This window comes from Saccopteryx bilineata, chromosome 1 (genome assembly GCF_036850765.1).
Source record: "Saccopteryx bilineata isolate mSacBil1 chromosome 1, mSacBil1_pri_phased_curated, whole genome shotgun sequence".
Classification (NCBI taxonomy): Eukaryota; Metazoa; Chordata; class Mammalia; order Chiroptera; family Emballonuridae; genus Saccopteryx; species Saccopteryx bilineata.
In genome coordinates this window covers 136237577-136243171 of record NC_089490.1, presented here as the reverse complement: position 1 = coordinate 136243171, position 5595 = coordinate 136237577, and the positions used below count along the sequence as shown (strand labels likewise).

Sequence of the window (5595 nt, the reverse complement as noted above, 5' to 3'; positions counted from 1 at the left end):
AGAGTGGCTCTGGTCGCAACAGAGCGACGCCCAGAAGGGCAGAGCATCGCCCCCTGGTGGCCAGAGAGTTGCCCCTGGTGGGCGTGCCGGGTGGATCCCAGTTGGGTGCATGCGGGAGTCTGTCTGTCTCTCCCCATTTCCAGCTTCAGAAAAATACAAAAAAAAACCACAAAAGCAAACAAACAAACACATTATAAGGGAAAGACATTGGAAGACAATATTGTTAAGGTGTCATCGTTACACTAAGCGATCTACAGATTCAATCCAATCCCTATCAGAATCCCAATAATGGTTTTGGAATATGTAGAAAACTCTATCCTAAAATGCATATGGAATCTCAAGGGACCCTGAATAGCTAAAAGAAGAATAAAGTTGAAAGAATCACATTCCTGATTGCAAAAGTTATTACAAAGCTGTAGCAATCAGGACCATGTGTTACTGGTCTAAAGAGAGACATATAGACCAAAGGAATAGAATAGAGAGCCCAGAAACACATCCTTGCAAATACGGTAAAATAATTTTCAACAAGAGTGCTAAGACCACTGAATGGGAAAAAGGCAGTCTGCTTAACAAATGGTGCTGGGAAAACTGGCTATCCCCATGAATAAACAAAAAATGAAGTTGGACTCTTGACTAACACCATAAACAAAAATTAACTAAAAATGGATCAAAGGCCTAAATCATTGAAACATGAAGTAGAATGGTGGTTGCCAGGGGCTAAGGAGAAGGGAGAATGGGGAGCAATGTTTAATGGGGAGTTTCCATTCTGCAAGCTGAGAAATGTTCTGGATCACTTCTCTGCCTTCAGCTAAGATCCAGTGAGAAAAGTTCTGGAGATGGATGGTGGTGGCAATTGAACAACAATGTAAATGTACTTAATGCCACTGAATTGTGCACTTAAAAATGGTTGAAATGATAAATTTTATGATTACATATTTTACCATAATTTAAATAAAATTTTAAATTAAAAAGCAACATAAAACCACATCTAACTCAACCAATTAAATAAACTAGTTAAGCCTGACCAGGCGGTGGCGCAGTGGATAGAGCGTCAAACTGGGATGCAGAAGACCCAGGTTTGAGACCCCGAGGTCGCCAGCTTGAGCGCAGGCTCATCTGGTTTGAGCAAGGCTCACTAGCTTGAGCCCAAGGTCGCTGGCTCGAGCAAGGGGTTACTCGGTCTGCTGAAGGCCTGCGGTCAAGGCACATATGAGAGAGCAATCAATGAACAACTAAGGTGTTGCAACGTGCAACGAAAAACTAATGATTGATGTTTCTCATCTCTTCGTTCCTGTCTGTCTGTCCCTGTCTATCCCTCTCTCTGACTCTCTCTCTGTCTCTGTAAAAAAATAAATAAATAAATAAATAAATAAATAAATAAATAAATAAAATAATAGCTATATTAAACCATAAATGTATAACATTTTAATATTAAAGAAGTCTTGATATTTTAAAAAGGATTTGACTCAAGGAAGATGTACTATATCAAGTTGAAATAGTTTAATATTTTAAAAATAGCAATTTTTAAATGAATTTATGGGTATAAATTAATTCTAATAAAAAGTTTTGAGTTTTTAGTGCAAGTTTACAAAATAAGTCTAAACATCCTTTGGCAGAATCAATGTAGCTGAATAGTCAAGAAATTTTCTGAAAAAGAAAGTTAATGGCCTGACCTGTGGTGGCATAGTGAATAGTGTCAACCTGGAATGCTGAGGTCACTGGTTGGAAACCCCAGGTTTGCCCGGTCAAGGCACATACAAGAAGCAACTACTACAAGTTGATGCTTCCTGTTCCTCCCCACTCCTCTTTCTCTTCCTCTATAAAAAAAAGAAAAAAAAAAGTTAATGAGGCACATCCTATCTAATTTTTCAAAGCTACAATAATCAAAACATTATAATTCTATCACAAGAATTGACAATCCAGGAAAAAGTCCAATTATGATAAAATTGAGATTTAAAATGGGGAAGTGCAAAGACTAAGACAACTGACTATTCAAAAAAAAAAGAGCCTGACCTGTGGTGGTGAAGTGGATAAAGCATTGACCTGGAAATGCTGAGGTCGCCGGTTCGAAACCCTGGGCTTGCCTGGTCAAGGCACATATGGGAGTTGATGCTTCCTGCTCCTCCCTCCTTCTCTCTCTCTCTCTCTCTCTCTCTCTCCCTCTCTCCTTTCTAAAAAAAAAAAATGAATAAATAAAATTTAAAAGAAAAAGAAATTTCAGACAGCTCAAGCAGTTTAACATGAAACACAAAACTATAAAAGAATGAGAATAATAATATTAAATATTTATATGATATTGAGGAGGGAAAAACCTTGTTAAATTAAAAACAAAGAAAGAGTCACTGACCTGTGGTGGCGCAGTGGATAAAGCATTGACCTGAAATGCCGAGGTTGCAGGTTCAAAACCCTGGGCTTGCCCAGTCAAGGCACATATGGGAGTTGATGCTACCTGCTCTCCCCCCTTCCCTCTCTCTCTCTCTCTAAAATGAATAAATAAAATCTTTGAAAAAAAGAAAAAAAACAAAGAAATCAAAAACAAAAAAAAAGTCTCTTGAGACAAAATTCTGAAATTTTCAAATGCTCATATACAAGCATAAAATTATCAAATGCCAATTACCAAGAGTCAAGCAACAAACTAGGAAATAATATAATATTTACAACAGATGACTAAAGATTAATAGTCTTAATATACAAAAAGCTGCCTGACCAGGCGGTGGCCCAGTGGATAGAGCATCAAACTGGGATGCAGAGGACCCAGGTTCAAGACCCTGAGGTCGCCAGCTTGAGTGCAGGCTCATCTGGTTTGAGCAAAGCTCACCAGCTTGGACCCAAGGTCACTGGCTTGAGCAAGGGGTTACTCGGTCTGCTGAAGGCCCATGGTCAAGGCATATATGAGAAAGCTATCAATGAACAACTAAGATGTCACAACGAAAAACTAATGATTGATGCTTCACATTTCTCTCTGTTCCTGTCTGTCTGTCCCTATCTAACCCTTTCTCTGACTCTCTCTGTCTCTATGTGTATATATATGTATATATATATATACATACATACATACACACACAAAGAGCCATTACATATCAATATGAAAAAGTATCATTCCACTGAAAAATGAGTAAAGTCCTAAGCAAACAGTTCACATAAGAAAAAATAAAAATATGACTATATCAGTGTTCCTGTTTACCAGCAATCAAAGAATGCAAATTGAAACTAGGTACATTTTGATACACAGTGCATATCAAAAGCTTTAAAAACGTTTATACAATTTAATCTAGAAACTCTACTTGAAATTTCTCTTAAGGAAATGCCCGCATACTTGGGGTATTATTTATAATAGTAAAAATCTGGAAAACAGGTAAGTCTAAAAAGAAGGAATTAGGCTTTTTAAGTGATAGTATCTTATACAGGGGAAACGACAATTAAAAATACAGTATAGAAAATGCACCATTAAAAATAACATAAAAAATACTTAGTGCAATGGAAAGATGCACACAATTATAGCAGTCAGGATCCTGAGAGGATATTGACAGTCACCCAAACTGGAATAAATCTAGGAGAGATGAATAGAAGGGCTACTTACAAAGCTAAGGGCAGGCTGTAGAGGGAAATATAAAGGGTAGTAATAACCTAGGGCTGGAAGCAGCAATTGTCATTAGGCCTCAAAGAATTCAGGGGAAGCAGGTCAGGGACTAGGGGGAGATGAGGTGGACACCAATGATGCAAAATTTGAGGAGGCATGCATCCTCTGGGCTGTGCAAGTGAAAGTGACTTCCTCCTTAAGTTTTGCACCCTCTGTACCTCCCTCAACCCACTGCAGTCTTACTCTTGGGGTAGGGTGGGGGGCAGGCAAGCTATTACAGGGAACTGAAGGGAGAATCCTGCAGAAAAGCCTGCACAGAGTGACCTTTAATAGGGGACCACAGGTAGTCCAAGGTGACCCCACAGGAAGGTTGCTTGAGATAAATACCCTGTCCTCACTGTCCCCCGCCCTCTTATCTCCCATAAGGCTTTCCCTTACCAGCCCTATCTGGAAGCCAGAGGGCAGGGCTGCTCCACAGTCCTCCTCCCAGGAACATAGCAAGGCAGAGATAGTAGGGCGGAACCAAGGGGTACAGAGACATCCAGTAGGACAACACAGAACAAACAGGTTCCAAACCAATAGCTACAATCTGTTGATTGCACCATTTGCTCGTGTTTAAATTAAGCTCGTGTTGTTCTGCACAGTAACACACTCTACAGGCTTGTAGCCTAGGAGCCTAGGCTTGTAAACAATAATATAAACAGAGCCACTTTAAAAAGGAGCTGGCGCTGCCATGCCAGAGGAACTGCCCTGCACGCTTCATACCTCAAACCTTGGCATGTTGAAACAAGGCAAAATAACCTTTGGACTGGTCTGAAGCAACTTTCTCAAAAACCTATTTGCAAAGATAACAAGAAATCAGATACTACAACTATTGGGGTCATACAGCTTAGGTGTGTAGTGGGCTATACCATCTAGGTTTGGGTAAGTTTGTGATGTTTGGACAATGATGAGATCACCTAAATACAAATTTCTCAAAATGTATCCCTGTTGCAAAGTGATGCCTGACTGTACTTCAGTCCTCTTCCTCTCACTCAGCCCATCAGTTGCTTCTATCCTTTCCTGTGTATGTAATTCCTATTTTCTATTTTATTTATTTTTAAAAATTTTTTTTTAGTGAGAGGAAGGGAGGCAGAGGGACAGACTCCTGCATGCACCCTGACCAGGATCCACCTGGCAAGCCCACCAAGGGGCAATGCTCTCCCCATCTGGGGCCCTTGCTTCCATTGCTCAGCAATGGAGCTATTTTTTTTTTAGTGCCTGAAGCAGAGGCCATGGAGCCATCCTCAGTGCCTTAGGCCAACTTGCTCGAGCCAATTAAGCCATGGATGAGGGAGAGGAAGACAGAGAGATAGAAAAGGGGGAGCGGTGAAGGAGCAGATGGTTGCTTCTCCTATGTGCCCTGTCTGGGAATCGAACCCGGGACATCCACACACTGGGCCGACATTCTAACATTGAGCCAACTGGCCAGGACCCATGTAATCCCTATTTTCAACTTGATTCTTTCTACCAGCACTTAAATGTACTGAAGTCTCTCCCATCTTAACATCCCGTTGTAGTGGATGCTGTGATTCATAACTTCGTACCCCTTTCTGGACCGAAGCATTCATTCTCCAAGCTGCTAGGAGTGTCAGCTGCTGGCAGCTCACAGTTCAGTCTCCCCCTGGGAAGTGCCAAAGGAGCTGCTTTGCCCAAGATGACAGGCATTCTCCAGGGCAGGCCACATCCTATGACTGGTGTTCTAAGGGTACTCAAGATTTGTTTTAAACATGCAGACATGGAGATGACTGTCATGAAGAGAAAAATCTATACTCACAGATCCCTAGAAACAGTATACACAGCACATCACTCAAGGCCACAAGGGGAAGGACATGACTTGGTTACAAGGCAGAGGGAATGAGGAGAAAACAGGGAAAATATAGGCAGAAACCTCTACTACGGTTTCCATGGGAAAGGCAAGGTGAAATAAGTAGGCTTTAGGATAGGCTAGTTTGAATAATTTCATGGGCTCTGGG

The 5595-nt window shown here is 41.0% G+C and overlaps 1 long non-coding RNA gene across 1 annotated transcript; it reads right to left on the bottom strand.

The window, feature by feature from the left end:
• Positions 1-1563: 1563 nt before the first annotated feature.
• On the bottom strand, positions 1564-4071 carry LOC136320107 (uncharacterized). The gene is made up of 3 exons (XR_010728264.1): positions 4019-4071; positions 2014-2171; positions 1564-1817 (listed from the first exon to the last, which is right to left on the bottom strand). It is a non-coding gene; the product is annotated as an uncharacterized lncRNA (long non-coding RNA).
• Positions 4072-5595: the final 1524 nt, after the last annotated feature.